This window comes from Anomaloglossus baeobatrachus, chromosome 9 (assembly GCF_048569485.1).
Source record: "Anomaloglossus baeobatrachus isolate aAnoBae1 chromosome 9, aAnoBae1.hap1, whole genome shotgun sequence".
Lineage (NCBI taxonomy): Eukaryota > Metazoa > Chordata > Amphibia > Anura > Aromobatidae > Anomaloglossus > Anomaloglossus baeobatrachus.
Window position 1 is genome coordinate 16,518,640 of NC_134361.1, and position 17,173 is coordinate 16,535,812.

Sequence of the window (17,173 nt, forward strand, 5' to 3'; positions counted from 1 at the left end):
ACACTGCTGAGAGGTGGATACAATGTATCAGTGCAGACACTGCTGAGAGGTGGATACAATGTATCAGTGCAGACAATGCTGAGCGGTGGATACAATGTATCAGTGCAGACAATGCTGAGAGGTGGATACAATGTATCAGTGCAGACACTGCTGAGAGGTGGATACAATGTATCAGTGTAGACAATGCTGAGCGGTGGATACAATGTATCAGTGCAGACAATGCTGAGAGGTGGATACAATGTATCAGTGCAGACACTGCTGAGAGGTGGATACAATGTATCAGTGTAGACAATGCTGAGCGGTGGATACAATGTATCAGTGCAGACAATGCTGAGAGGTGGATACAATGTATCAGTGCAGACACTGCTGAGAGGTGGATACAATGTATCAGTGCAGACACTGCTGAGAGGTGGATACAATGTATCAGTGTAGACAATGCTGAGATGTGGATACAATGTATCAGTGCAGACACTGCTGAGAGGTGGATACAATGTATCAGTGCAGACAATGCTGAGAGGTGGATACAATGTATCAGTGCAGACAATGCTGAGAGGTGGATACAATGTATCAGTGCAGACACTGATGAGAGGTGGATACAATGTATCAGTGCAGACAATGCTGAGAGGTGGATACAATGTATCAGTGCAGACAATGCTGAGAGGTGGATACAATGTATCAGTGCAGACAATGCTGAGAGGTGGATACAATGTATCAGTGCAGACAATGCTGAGAGGTGGATACAATGTATCAGTGCAGACACTGCTGAGAGGTGGATACAATGTATCAGTGCAGACACTGCTGAGAGGTGGATACAATGTATCAGTGCAGACAATGCTGAGAGGTGGATACAATGTATCAGTGCAGACAATGGTGAGAGGTGGATACAATGTATCAGAGCAGACAATGCTGAGAGGTGGATACAATTTATCAGTGCAGACAATGCTGAGAGGTGGATACAATGTATCAGTGCAGACACTGCTGAGAGGTGGATACAATGTATCAGTGCAGACAATGCTGAGATGTGGATACAATGTATCAGTGCAGACAATGCTGAAAGGTGGATACAATGTATCAGTGCAGACAATGCTGAGAGGTGGATACAATGTATCAGTGCAGACAATCGTGAGTGGTGGATACAATGTATCAGTGCAGACAATGCTGAGAGGTGGATACAATGTATCAGTGCACACAATGCTGAGAGGTGGATACAATGTATCAGTGCAGACAATGCTGAGAGGTGGATACAATGTATCAGTGCAGACAATGCTGAGAGGTGGATACAATGTATCAGTGCAGACACTGCTGAGAGGTGGATACAATGTATCAGTGCAGACAATGCTGAGAGGTGGATACAATGTATCAGTGTAGACAATGCTGAGAGGTGGATACAATGTATCAGTGCAGACACTGCTGAGAGGTGGATACAATGTATCAGTGCAGACAATGCTGAGAGGTGGATACAATGTATCAGTGCAGACACTGCTGAGAGGTGGATACAATGTATCAGTGCAGACAATGCTGAGAGGTGGATACAATGTATCAGTGCAGACAATGCTGAGAGGTGGATACAATGTATCAGTGCAGACAATGCTGAGAGGTGGATACAATGTATCAGTGTAGACAATGCTGAGAGGTGGATACAATGTATCAGTGCAGACACTGCTGAGAGGTGGATACAATGTATCAGTGCAGACACTGCTGAGAGGTGGATACAATGTATCAGTGCAGACAATGCTGAGATGTGGATACAATGTATCAGTGCAGACAATGCTGAGAGGTGGATACAATGTATCAGTGCAGACAATGCTGAGAGGTGGATACAATGTATCAGTGCAGACAATGCTGAGAGGTGGATACAATGTATCAGTGCAGACACTGCTGAGAGGTGGATACAATGTATCAGTGCAGACAATGCTGAGAGGTGGATACAATGTATCAGTGCAGACAATGCTGAGAGGTGGATACAATGTATCAGTGCAGACACTGCTGAGAGGTGGATACAATGTATCAGTGCAGACAATGCTGAGAGGTGGATACAATGTATCAGTGCAGACAATGCTGAGAGGTGGATACAATGTATCAGTGTAGACAATGCTGAGAGGTGGATACAATGTATCAGTGCAGACAATGCTGCGAGGTGAATACAATGTATCAGTGCAGACAATGCTGAGAGGTGGATATAATGTATCAGTGTAGACAATGCTGAGAGGTGGATACAATGTATCAGTGCAGACAATGCTGCGAGGTGAATACAATGTATCAGTGCAGACAATGCTGAGAGGTGGATATAATGTATCAGTGTAGACAATGCTGAGAGGTGAATACAATGTATCAGTGCAGCCAATGCTGAGAGGTGGATACAATGTATCAGTGCAGACAATGCTGAGAGGTGGATACAATGTATCAGTGCAGACAATGCTGAGAGGTGGATACAATGTATCAGTGCAGACAATGCTGAGAAGTGGATAAAATGTATCAGTGCAGACAATGCTGAGAGGTGGATACAATGTATCAGTGTAGACAATGCTGAGAGGTGGATACAATGTATCAGTGCAGACAATGCTGAGAGGTGGATACAATGTATCAGTGCAGACAATGCTGCGAGGTGAATACAATGTATCAGTGCAGACAATGCTGAGAGGTGGATATAATGTATCAGTGCAGACAATGCTGAGAGGTGGATACAATGTATCAGTGTAGACAATGCTGAGAGGTGGATACAATGTATCAGTGCAGACAATGCTGAGAAGTGGATAAAATGTATCAGTGCAGACACTGCTGAAAGGTGGATACAATGTATCAGTGTAGACAATGCTGAGAGGTGGATACAATGTATCAGTGCAGACACTGCTGAGAGGTGGATACAATGTATCAGTGCAGACACTGCTGAGAGGTGGATACAATGTATCAGCGCAGACAATGCTGAGAGGTGGATACAATGTATCAGCGCAGACACTGCTGAGAGGTGGATACAATGTATCAGTGTAGACAATGCTGAGAGGTGGATACAATGTATCAGTGCAGACAATGCTGAGAAGTGGATACAATGTATCAGTGCAGACAATGCTGAGAGGTGGATACAATGTATCAGTGCAGACAATGCTGAGAGGTGGATACAATGTATCAGTGCAGACAATGCTGAGAGGTGGATACAATGTATCAGTGCAGACAATGCTGAGAGGTGGATACAATGTATCAGTGCAGACAATCCTGAGCGGTGGATACAATGTATCAGTGCAGACACTGCTGAGCGGTGGATACAATGTATCAGTGCAGACAATGCTGAAAGGTGGATACAATGTATCAGTGCAGACACTGCTGAGAGGTGGATACAATGTATCAGTGCAGACAATGCTGAGAGGTGGATACAATGTATCAGTGCAGACAATGCTGAGCGGTGGATACAATGTATCAGTGCAGACACTGCTGAGAGGTGGATACAATGTATCAGTGCAGACAATGCTGAGAGGTGGATACAATGTATCAGTGCAGACACTGCTGAGAGGTGGATACAATGTATCAGTGCAGACAATGCTGAGAGGTGGATACAATGTATCAGTGCAGACAATGCTGAGAGGTGGATACAATGTATCAGTGCAGACACTGCTGAGAGGTGGATACAATGTATCAGTGCAGACAATGCTGAGAGGTGGATACAATGTATCAGTGCAGACACTGCTGAGAGGTGGATACAATGTATCAGTGCAGACAATGCTGAGAGGTGGATACAATGTATCAGTGCAGACAATGCTGAGAGGTGGATACAATGTATCAGTGCAGACAATGCTGAGAGGTGGATACAATGTATCAGTGCAGACACTGCTGAGAGATGGATACAATGTATCAGTGTAGACAATGCTGAGAGGTGGATACAATGTATCAGTGCAGACAATGCTGAGAGGTGGATATAATGTATCAGTGCAGACAGTGCTGAGAGGTGGATACAATGTATCAGTGCAGACAGTGCTGAGAGGTGGATACAATGTATCAGTGCAGACACTGCTGAGAGGTGGATACAATGTATCAGTATAGACAATGCTGAGAGGTGGATACAATGTATCAGTGCAGACACTGCTGAGAGGTGGATACAATGTATCAGTGCACACACTGCTGAGAGGTGGATACAATGTATCAGTGCAGACAATGCTGAGAAGTGGATACAATGTATCAGTGCAGACAATGCTGAGAGGTGGATACAATGTATCAGTGCAGACACTGCTGAGAGGTGGATACAATGTATCAGTGCACACACTGCTGAGAGGTGGATACAATGTATCAGTGCAGACAATGCTGAGAAGTGGATACAATGTATCAGTGCAGACAATGCTGAGAGGTGGATACAATGTATCAGTGCAGACAATTCTGAGAGGTGGATACAATGTATCAGTGCAGACAATGCTGAGAGGTGGATACAATGTATCAGTGCAGACACTGCTGAGAGATGGATACAATGTATCAGTGTAGACAATGCTGAGAGGTGGATACAATGTATCAGTGCAGACAATGCTGAGAGGTGGATATAATGTATCAGTGCAGACAGTGCTGAGAGGTGGATACAATGTATCAGTGCAGACAGTGCTGAGAGGTGGATACAATGTATCAGTGCAGACACTGCTGAGAGGTGGATACAATGTATCAGTGCAGACAATGCTGAGAGGTGGATACAATGTATCAGTGCAGACACTGCTGAGAGGTGGATACAATGTATCAGTGCAGACACTGCTGAGAGGTGGATACAATGTATCAGTGCAGACAATGCTGAGATGTGGATACAATGTATCAGTGCAGACAATGCTGAGAGGTGGATACAATGTATCAGTATAGACAATGCTGAGAGGTGGATACAATGTATCAGTGCAGACACTGCTGAGAGGTGGATACAATGTATCAGTGCAGACAATGCTGAGAGGTGGATACAATGTATCAGTGCAGACAATGCTGAGAGGTGGATACAATGTATCAGTGCAGACAATGCTGAGAGGTGGATACAATGTATCAGTGTAGACACTGCTGAGAGGTGGATACAATGTATCAGTGCGGACAATGCTGAGAGGTGGATACAATGTATCAGTGCAGACACTGCTGAGAGGTGGATACAATGTATCAGTGCAGACAATGCTGAGATGTGGATACAATGTATCAGTGCAGACAATGCTGAAATGTGGATACAATGTATCAGTGTAGACAAGGCTGAGAGGTGGATACAATGTATCAGTGCAGACACTGCTGAGAGGTGGATACAATGTATCAGTGCAGACAATGCTGAGAGGTGGATACAATGTATCAGTGCAGACAATGCTGACAGGTGGATACAATGTATCAGTGCAGACAATGCTGAGAGGTGGATACAATGTATCAGTATAGACAATGCTGAGAGGTGGATACAATGTATCAGTGCAGACACTGCTGAGAGGTGGATACAATGTATCAGTGCAGACAATGCTGAGAGGTGGATACAATGTATCAGTGCAGACAATGCTGAGAGGTGGATACAATGTATCAGTATAGACAATGCTGAGAGGTGGATACAATGTATCAGTGCAGACAATGCTGAGAGGTGGATACAATGTATCAGTATAGACAATGCTGAGAGGTGGATACAATGTATCAGTGCAGACACTGCTGAGAGGTGAATACAATGTATCAGTGCAGACAATGCTGAGAGGTGGATACAATGTATCAGTGCAGACAATGCTGAGAGGTGGATACAATGTATCAGTGCAGACACTGCTGAGAGGTGGATACAATGTATCAGTGCAGACACTGCTGAGAGGTGAATACAATGTATCAGTGCAGACAATGCTGAGAGGTGGATACAATGTATCAGTGCAGACAATGCTGAGAGGTGGATACAATGTATCAGTGCAGACAATGCTGAGAGGTGGATACAATGTATCAGTGCAGACAATGCTGAGAGGTGGATACAATGTATCAGTGCAGACACTGCTGAGAGGTGAATACAATGTATCAGTGCAGACAATGCTGAGAGGTGGATACAATGTATCAGTGCAGACAATGCTGAGAGGTGGATACAATGTATCAGTATAGACAATGCTGAGAGGTGGATACAATGTATCAGTGCAGACACTGCTGAGAGGTGGATACAATGTATCAGTACAGACAATGCTGAGAGGTGGATACAATGTATCAGTGCAGACACTGCTGAGAGGTGGATACAATGTATCAGTGCAGACACTGCTGAGAGGTGGATACAATGTATCAGTGCAGACAATGCTGAGAGGTGGATACAATGTATCAGTGCAGACAAGACTGAGAGGTGGATACAATGTATCAGTACAGACACTGCTGAGAGGTGAATACAATGTATCAGTGCAGACAGTGCTGAGAGGTGGATACAATGTATCAGTGCAGACAATGCTGAGAGGTGGATACAATGTATCAGTGCAGACACTGCTGAGAGGTGGATACAATGTATCAGTGCAGACAATGCTGAGAGGTGGATACAATGTCAGTGCAGACAATGCTGAGAGGTGGATACAATGTATCAGTGCAGACACTGCTGAGAGGTGGATACAATGTATCAGTGCAGACACTGCTGAGGGGTGGATACAATGTATCAGTGCAGACACTGCTGAGGGGTGGATACAATGTATCAGTGCAGACACTGCTGAGAGGTGGATACAATGTATCAGTGCAGACACTGCTGAGAGGTGGATACAATGTATCAGTGCAGACAATGCTGAGAGGTGGATACAATGTATCAGTGCAGACAATGCTGAGAGGTGGATACAATGTATCAGTGCAGACAATGCTGAGATGTGGATACAATGTATCAGTGCAGACAATGCTGAGAGGTGGATACAATGTATCAGTGCAGACACTGCTGAGAGGTGGATACAATGTATCAGTGTAGACAATGCTGAGAGGTGGATACAATGTATCAGAGCAGACAGTGCTGAGAGGTGGATACAATGTATCAGTGCAGACAATGCTGAGAGGTGGATACAATGTATCAGTGTAGACAATGCTGAGAGGTGGATACAATGTATCAGTGCAGACACTGCTGAGAGGTGGATACAATGTATCAGTGTAGACAATGCTGAGAGGTGGATACAATGTATCAGTGTAGACAATGCTGAGAGGTGGATACAATGTATCAGTGCAGACACTGCTGAGAGGTGGATACAATGTATCAGAGCAGACACTGCTGAGGGGTGGATACAATGTATCAGTGCAGACAATGCTGAGAGGTGGATACAATGTATCAGTGCAGACAATGCTGAGAGGTGGATACAATGTATCAGTGCAGACAATGCTGAGAGGTGGATACAATGTATCAGTGCAGACAATGCTGAGAGGTGGATACAATGTATCCGTGCAGACAATGCTGAGAGGTGGATACAATGTATCAGTGCAGACACTGCTGAGAGGTGGATACAATGTATCAGTGCAGACAATGCTGAGAGGTGGATACAATGTATCAGTGCAGACACTGCTGAGAGGTGGATACAATGTATCAGTGCAGACACTGCTGAGAGGTGGATACAATGTATCAGTGCAGACACTGCTGAGAGGTGGATACAATGTATCAGTGCAGACAATGCTGAGAGGTGGATACAATGTATCAGTGCAGACACTGCTGAGAGGTGGATACAATGTATCAGTGCAGACAATGCTGAGATGTGGATACAATGTATCAGTGCAGACAATGCTGAGAGGTGGATACAATGTATCAGTGCAGACAATGCTGAGATGTGGATACAATGTATCAGTGCAGACACTGCTGAGAGGTGGATACAATGTATCAGTGCAGACAATGCTGAGAGGTGGATACAATGTATCAGTGCAGACAATGCTGAGAGGTGGATACAATGTATCAGTGCAGACAATGCTGAGAGGTGGATACAATGTATCAGTGCAGATAATGCTGAGAGGTGGATACAATGTATCAGTGCAGACAATGCTGAGCGGTGGATACAATGTATCAGTGCAGACAATGCTGAGAGATGGATACAATGTATCAGTGCAGACAATGTTGAGAGGTGGATACAATGTATCAGTGCAGACAATGCTGAGAGATGGATACAATGTATCAGTGCAGACAATGCTGAGAGGTGAATACAATGTATCAGTGCAGACACTGCTGAGAGGTGGATACAATGTATCAGTGCAGACACTGCTGAGAGGTGGATACAATGTATCAGTGTAGACAATGCTGAGAGGTGGATACAATATATCAGTGCAGACAATGCTGAGAGGTGGATACAATGTATCAGTGCAGACAATGCTGAGAGGTGGATACAATGTATCAGTGCAGACAATGCTGAGAGGTGGATACAATGTATCAGTGCAGACAATGCTGAGAGGTGGATACAATGTATCAGTGCAGACAATGCTGAGAGGTGGATACAATGTATCAGTGCAGACACTGCTGAGAGGTGGATACAATGTATCAGTGCAGACACTGCTGAGAGGTGGATACAATGTATCAGTGCAGACACTGCTGAGAGGTGGATACAATGTATCAGTGCAGACACTGCTGAGAGGTGGATACAATGTATCAGTGCAGACACTGCTGAGAGGTGGATACAATGTATCAGTGCAGACAATGCTGAGAGGTGGATACAATGTATCAGTGCAGACAATGCTGAGAGGTGGATACAATGTATCAGTGCAGACAATGCTGAGAGGTGGATACAATGTATCAGTGCAGACAATGCTGAGAGGTGGATACAATGTATCAGTGCAGACAATGCTGAGAGGTGGATACAATGTATCAGAGCAGACACTGCTGAGAGGTGGATACAATGTATCAGTGCAGACAATGGTGAGAGGTGGATACAATGTATCAGAGCAGACAATGCTGAGAGGTGAATACAATGTATCAGTGCAGACACTGCTGAGAGGTGGATACAATGTATCAGTGCAGACACTGCTGAGAGGTGGATACAATGTATCAGTGCAGACAATGCTGAGAGGTGGATACAATGTATCAGTGCAGACAATGCTGAGATGTGGATACAATGTATCAGTGCAGACAATGCTGAAAGGTGGATACAATGTATCAGTGCAGACAATGCTGAGAGGTGGATACAATGTATCAGTGCAGACAATGCTGAAAGGTGGATACAATGTATCAGTGCAGACAATGCTGAAAGGTGGATACAATGTATCAGTGCAGACAATGCTGAAAGGTGGATACAATGTATCAGTGCAGACAATGCTGAGAGGTGGATACAATGTATCAGTGCAGACAATCGTGAGTGGTGGATACAATGTATCAGTGCAGCCAATACTGAGAGGTGGATACAATGTATCAGTGCACACAATGCTGAGAGGTGGATACAATGTATCAGTGCAGACAATGCTGAGAGGTGGATACAATGTATCAGTGCAGACATTGCTAAGAGGTGGATACAATGTATCAGTGTAGACAATGCTGAGAGGTGGATACAATGTATCAGTGCAGACACTGCTGAGAGGTGGATACAATGTATCAGTGCAGACACTGCTGAGAGGTGGATACAATGTATCAGTGCAGACACTGCTGAGAGGTGGATACAATGTATCAGTGCAGACAATGCTGAGAGGTGGATACAATGTATCAGAGCAGACACTGCTGAGAGGTGGATACAATGTATCAGTGCAGACAATGCTGAGAGGTGGATACAATGTATCAGTGCAGACAATGCTGAGAGGTGGATACAATGTATCAGTGCAGACAATGCTGAGAGGTGGATACAATGTATCAGTGCAGACAATGCTGAGAGGTGGATACAATGTATCAGTGCAGACAATGCTGAGAGGTGGATACAATGTATCAGTGCAGACACTGCTGAGAGGTGGATACAATGTATCAGAGCAGACACTGCTGAGAGGTGGATACAATGTATCAGTGCAGACACTGCTGAGAGGTGGATACAATGTATCAGTGCAGACAATGGTGAGAGGTGGATACAATGTATCAGAGCAGACAATGCTGAGAGGTGGATACAATGTATCAGTGCAGACAATGCTGAGAGGTGAATACAATGTATCAGTGCAGACACTGCTGAGAGGTGGATACAATGTATCAGTGCAGACACTGCTGAGAGGTGGATACAATGTATCAGTGCAGACACTGCTGAGAGGTGGATACAATGTATCAGTGCAGACAATGCTGAGATGTGGATACAATGTATCAGTGCAGACAATGCTGAAAGGTGGATACAATGTATCAGTGCAGACAATGCTGAGAGGTGGATACAATGTATCAGTGCAGACAATCGTGAGTGGTGGATACAATGTATCAGTGCAGACAATGCTGAGAGGTGGATACAATGTATCAGTGCACACAATGCTGAGAGGTGGATACAATGTATCAGTGCAGACAATGCTGAGAGGTGGATACAATGTATCAGTGTAGACAATGCTGAGAGGTGGATACAATGTATCAGTGCAGACAATCGTGAGTGGTGGATACAATGTATCAGTGCAGACAATGCTGAGAGGTGGATACAATGTATCAGTGCACACAATGCTGAGAGGTGGATACAATGTATCAGTGCAGACAATGCTGAGAGGTGGATACAATGTATCAGTGCACACAATGCTGAGAGGTGGATACAATGTATCAGTGCAGACAATGCTGAGAGGTGGATACAATGTATCAGTGCAGACAATGCTGAGAGGTGGATACAATGTATAAGTGCAGACACTGCTGAGAGGTGGATACAATGTATCAGTGCAGACACTGCTGAGAGGTGGATACAATGTATCAGTGCAGACACTGCTGAGAGGTGGATACAATGTATCAGTGCAGACAATGCTGAGATGTGGATACAATGTATCAGTGCAGACAATGCTGAGATGTGGATACAATGTATCAGTGCAGACACTGCTGAGAGGTGGATACAATGTATCAGTGCAGACAATGCTGAGAGGTGGATACAATGTATCAGTGCAGACACTGCTGAGAGGTGGATACAATGTATCAGTGCAGACACTGCTGAGAGGTGGATACAATGTATCAGTGTAGACAATGCTGAGAGGTGGATACAATGTATCAGTGCAGACAATGCTGCGAGGTGAATACAATGTATCAGTGCAGACAATGCTGAGAGGTGGATACAATGTATCAGTGCAGACAATGCTGAGAGGTGGATACAATGTATCAGTGCAGACAATGCTGAGAGGTGGATATAATGTATCAGTGCAGACAATGCTGAGAGGTGGATACAATGTATCAGTGCAGACAATGCTGAAAGGTGGATACAATGTATCAGTGTAGACAATGCTGAGAGGTGGATACAATGTATCAGTGCAGACAATGCTGAGAGGTGGATACAATGTATCAGTGCAGACAATGCTGCGAGGTGAATACAATGTATCAGTGCAGACAATGCTGAGAAGTGGATAAAATGTATCAGTGCAGACAATGCTGAAAGGTGGATACAATGTATCAGTGTAGACAATGCTGAGAGGTGGATACAATGTATCAGTGCAGACACTGCTGAGAGGTGGATACAATGTATCAGTGTAGACAATGCTGAGAGGTGGATACAATGTATCAGTGCAGACAATGCTGAGAGTTGGATACAATGTATCAGTGCAGACAATGCTGAGAGGTGGATACAATGTATCAGCGCAGACACTGCTGAGAGGTGGATACAATGTATCAGTGTAGACAATGCTGAGAGGTGGATACAATGTATCAGTGCAGACAATGCTGAGAAGTGGATACAATGTATCAGTGCAGACAATGCTGAGAGGTGGATACAATGTATCAGTGCAGACAATGCTGAGAGGTGGATACAATGTATCAGTGCAGACAATGCTGAGAGGTGGATACAATGTATCAGTGCAGACACTGCTGAGAGGTGGATACAATGTATCAGTGCAGACACTGCTGAGAGGTGGATACAATGTATCAGTGCAGACAATGCTGAGAGGTGGATACAATGTATCAGTGCAGACAATGCTGAGAGGTGGATACAATGTATCAGTGCAGACAATGCTGAGAGGTGGATACAATGTATCAGTGCAGACAATGCTGAGAGGTGGATACAATGTATCAGTGCAGACACTGCTGAGAGGTGGATACAATGTATCAGTGCAGACAATGCTGAGAGGTGGATACAATGTATCAGTGCAGACAATGCTGAGAGGTGGATACAATGTATCAGTGCAGACAATGCTGAGAGGTGGATACAATGTATCAGTGCAGACAATCCTGAGCGGTGGATACAATGTATCAGTGCAGACACTGCTGAGCGGTGGATACAATGTATCAGTGCAGACAATGCTGAAAGGTGGATACAATGTATCAGTGCAGACACTGCTGAGAGGTGGATACAATGTATCAGTGCAGACAATGCTGAGAGGTGGATACAATGTATCAGTGCAGACAATGCTGAGCGGTGGATACAATGTATCAGTGCAGACACTGCTGAGAGGTGGATACAATGTATCAGTGCAGACAATGCTGAGAGGTGGATACAATGTATCAGTGCAGACACTGCTGAGAGGTGGATACAATGTATCAGTGCAGACAATGCTGAGAGGTGGATACAATGTATCAGTGCAGACACTGCTGAGAGATGGATACAATGTATCAGTGTAGACAATGCTGAGAGGTGGATACAATGTATCAGTGCAGACAATGCTGAGAGGTGGATACAATGTATCAGTGCAGACAGTGCTGAGAGGTGGATACAATGTATCAGTGCATACAGTGCTGAGAGGTGGATACAATGTATCAGTGCAGACACTGCTGAGAGGTGGATACAATGTATCAGTGCAGACAATGCTGAGAGGTGGATACAATGTATCAGTGCAGACACTGCTGAGAGGTGGATACAATGTATCAGTGCAGACAATGCTGAGAAGTGGATACAATGTATCAGTGCAGACAATGCTGAGAGGTGGATACAATGTATCAGTGCAGACAATGCTGAGAGGTGGATACAATGTATCAGTGCAGACACTGCTGAGAGATGGATACAATGTATCAGTGTAGACAATGCTGAGAGGTGGATACAATGTATCAGTGCAGACAATGCTGAGAGGTGGATATAATGTATCAGTGCAGACAGTGCTGAGAGGTGGATACAATGTATCAGTGCAGACAGTGCTGAGAGGTGGATACAATGTATCAGTGCAGACACTGCTGAGAGGTGGATACAATGTATCAGTGCAGACAATGCTGAGAGGTGGATACAATGTATCAGTGCAGACACTGCTGAGAGGTGGATACAATGTATCAGTGCAGACACTGCTGAGAGGTGGATACAATGTATCAGTGCAGACAATGCTGAGAGGTGGATACAATGTATCAGTGCAGACAATGCTGAGATGTGGATACAATGTATCAGTGCAGACAATGCTGAGAGGTGGATACAATGTATCAGTATAGACAATGCTGAGAGGTGGATACAATGTATCAGTGCAGACACTGCTGAGAGGTGGATACAATGTATCAGTGCAGACAATGCTGAGAGGTGGATACAATGTATCAGTGCAGACAATGCTGAGAGGTGGATACAATGTATCAGTGCAGACAATGCTGAGAGGTGGATACAATGTATCAGTGTAGACACTGCTGAGAGGTGGATACAATGTATCAGTGCGGACAATGCTGAGAGGTGGATACAATGTATCAGTGCAGACACTGCTGAGAGGTGGATACAATGTATCAGTGCAGACAATGCTGAGAGGTGGATACAATGTATCAGTGCAGACAATGCTGAGAGGTGGATACAATGTATCAGTGCAGACAATGCTGAGAGGTGGATACAATGTATCAGTGTAGACACTGCTGAGAGGTGGATACAATGTATCAGTGCGGACAATGCTGAGAGGTGGATACAATGTATCAGTGCAGACACTGCTGAGAGGTGGATACAATGTATCAGTGCAGACAATGCTGAGATGTGGATACAATGTATCAGTGTAGACAATGCTGAGAGGTGGATACAATGTATCAGTGTAGACAATGCTGAGAGGTGGATACAATGTATCAGTGCAGACAATGCTGAGAGGTGGATACAATGTATCAGTGCAGACAATGCTGACAGGTGGATACAATGTATCAGTGCAGACAATGCTGAGAGGTGGATACAATGTATCAGTATAGACAATGCTGAGAGGTGGATACAATGTATCAGTGCAGACACTGCTGAGAGGTGGATACAATGTATCAGTGCAGACAATGCTGAGAGGTGGATACAATGTATCAGTGCAGACAATGCTGAGAGGTGGATACAATGTATCAGTATAGACAATGCTGAGAGGTGGATACAATGTATCAGTGCAGACAATGCTGAGAGGTGGATACAATGTATCAGTGCAGACAATGCTGAGAGGTGGATACAATGTATCAGAGCAGACAATGCTGAGAGGTGGATACAATGTATCAGTGCAGACACTGCTGAGAGGTGGATACAATGTATCAGTGCAGACACTGCTGAGAGGTGAATACAATGTATCAGTGCAGACAATGCTGAGAGGTGGATACAATGTATCAGTGCAGACAATGCTGAGAGGTGGATACAATGTATCAGTATAGACAATGCTGAGAGGTGGATACAATGTATCAGTGCAGACACTGCTGAGAGGTGGATACAATGTATCAGTGCAGACAATGCTGAGAGGTGGATACAATGTATCAGTGCAGACACTGCTGAGAGGTGGATACAATGTATCAGTGCAGACAATGCTGAGAGGTGGATACAATGTATCAGTATAGACAATGCTGAGAGGTGGATACAATGTATCAGTGCAGACACTGCTGAGAGGTGAATACAATGTATCAGTGCAGACACTGCTGAGAGGTGGATACAATGTATCAGTGCAGACAATGCTGAGAGGTGGATACAATGTATCAGTATAGACAATGCTGAGAGGTGGATACAATGTATCAGTGCAGACACTGCTGAGAGGTGGATACAATGTATCAGTGCAGACACTGCTGAGAGGTGGATACAATGTATCAGTGCAGACAATGCTGAGAGGTGGATACAATGTATCAGTGCAGACAAGACTGAGAGGTGGATACAATGTATCAGTACAGACACTGCTGAGAGGTGGATACAATGTATCAGTGCAGACAGTGCTGAGAGGTGGATACAATGTATCAGTGCAGACACTGCTGAGAGGTGGATACAATGTATCAGTGCAGACACTGCTGAGAGGTGGATACAATGTATCAGTGCAGACAATGCTGAGAGGTGGATACAATGTATCAGTGCAGACAATGCTGAGAGGTGGATACAATGTATCAGTGCAGACAATGCTGAGATGTGGATACAATGTATCAGTGCAGACAATGCTGAGAGGTGGATACAATGTATCAGTGCAGACAATGCTGAGATGTGGATACAATGTATCAGTGCAGACAATGCTGAGAGGTGGATACAATGTATCAGTGCAGACATTGCTGAGAGGTGGATACAATGTATCAGTGTAGACAATGCTGAGAGGTGGATACAATGTATCAGTGCAGACACTGCTGAGAGGTGGATACAATGTGTCAGTGCAGACACTGCTGAGAGGTGGATACAATGTATCAGTGTAGACAATGCTGAGAGGTGGATACAATGTATCAGAGCAGACAGTGCTGAGAGGTGGATACAATGTATCAGTGCAGACAATGCTGAGAGGTGGATACAATGTATCAGTGTAGACAATGCTGAGAGGTGGATACAATGTATCAGTGTAGACAATGCTGAGAGGTGGATACAATGTATTAGTGCAGACAATGCTGAGAGGTGGATACAATGTATCAGTGTAGACAATGCTGAGAGGTGGATACAATGTATCAGTGTAGACAATGCTGAGAGGTGGATACAATGTATTAGTGTAGACAATGCTGAGAGGTGGATACAATGTATCAGTGCAGACACTGCTGAGAGGTGGATACAATGTATCAGTGCAGACAATGCTGAGAGGTGGATACAATGTATCAGTGCAGACAATGCTGAGAGGTGGATACAATGTATCAGTGCAGACAATGCTGAGAGGTGGATACAATGTATCAGTGCAGACAATGCTGAGAGGTGGATACAATGTATCAGTGCAGACAATGTTGAGAGGTGGATACAATGTATCAGTGCAGACAATGCTGAGAGGTGGATACAATGTATCAGTGCAGACAATGCTGAGAGGTGGATACAATGTATCAGTGCAGACAATGCTGAGAGGTGGATACAATGTATCCGTGCAGACAATGCTGAGAGGTGGATACAATGTATCAGTGCAGACACTGCTGAGAGGTGGATACAATGTATCAGTGCAGACAATGCTGAGAGGTGGATACAATGTATCAGTGCAGACACTGCTGAGAGGTGGATACAATGTATCAGTGCAGACACTGCTGAGAGGTGGATACAATGTATCAGTGCAGACACTGCTGAGAGGTGGATACAATGTATCAGTGCAGACAATGCTGAGAGGTGGATACAATGTATCAGTGCAGACAATGCTGAGAGGTGGATACAATGTATCAGTGCAGACACTGCTGAGAGGTGGATACAATGTATCAGTGCAGACAATGCTGAGAGGTGGATACAATGTATCAGTGCAGACAATGCTGAGAGGTGGATACAATGTATCAGTGCAGACAATGCTGAGAGGTGGATACAATGTATCAGTGCAGACAATGCTGAGAGGTGGATACAATGTATCAGTGCAGACAATGCTGAGAGGTGGATACAATGTATCAGTGCAGACAATGCTGAGAGGTGGATACAATGTATCAGTGCAGATAATGCTGAGAGGTGGATACAATGTATCAGTGCAGACAATGCTGAGCGGTGGATACAATGTATCAGTGCAGACAATGCTGAGAGGTGGATACAATGTATCAGTGCAGACAATGCTGAGAGGTGGATACAATGTATCAGTGCAGACAATGCTGAGAGGTGAATACAATGTATCAGTGCAGACACTGCTGAGAGGTGGATACAATGTATCAGTGCAGACACTGCTGAGAGGTGGATACAATGTATCAGTGCAGACAATGCTGAGAGGTGGATACAATATATCAGTGCAGACAATGCTGAGAGGTGGATACAATGTATCAGTGCAGACACTGCTGAGAGGTGGATACAATGTATCAGTGCAGACACTGCTGAGAGGTGGATACAATGTATCAGTGCAGACAATGCTGAGAGGTGGATACAATGTATCAGTGCAGACACTGCTGAGAGGTGGATACAATGTATCAGTGCAGACA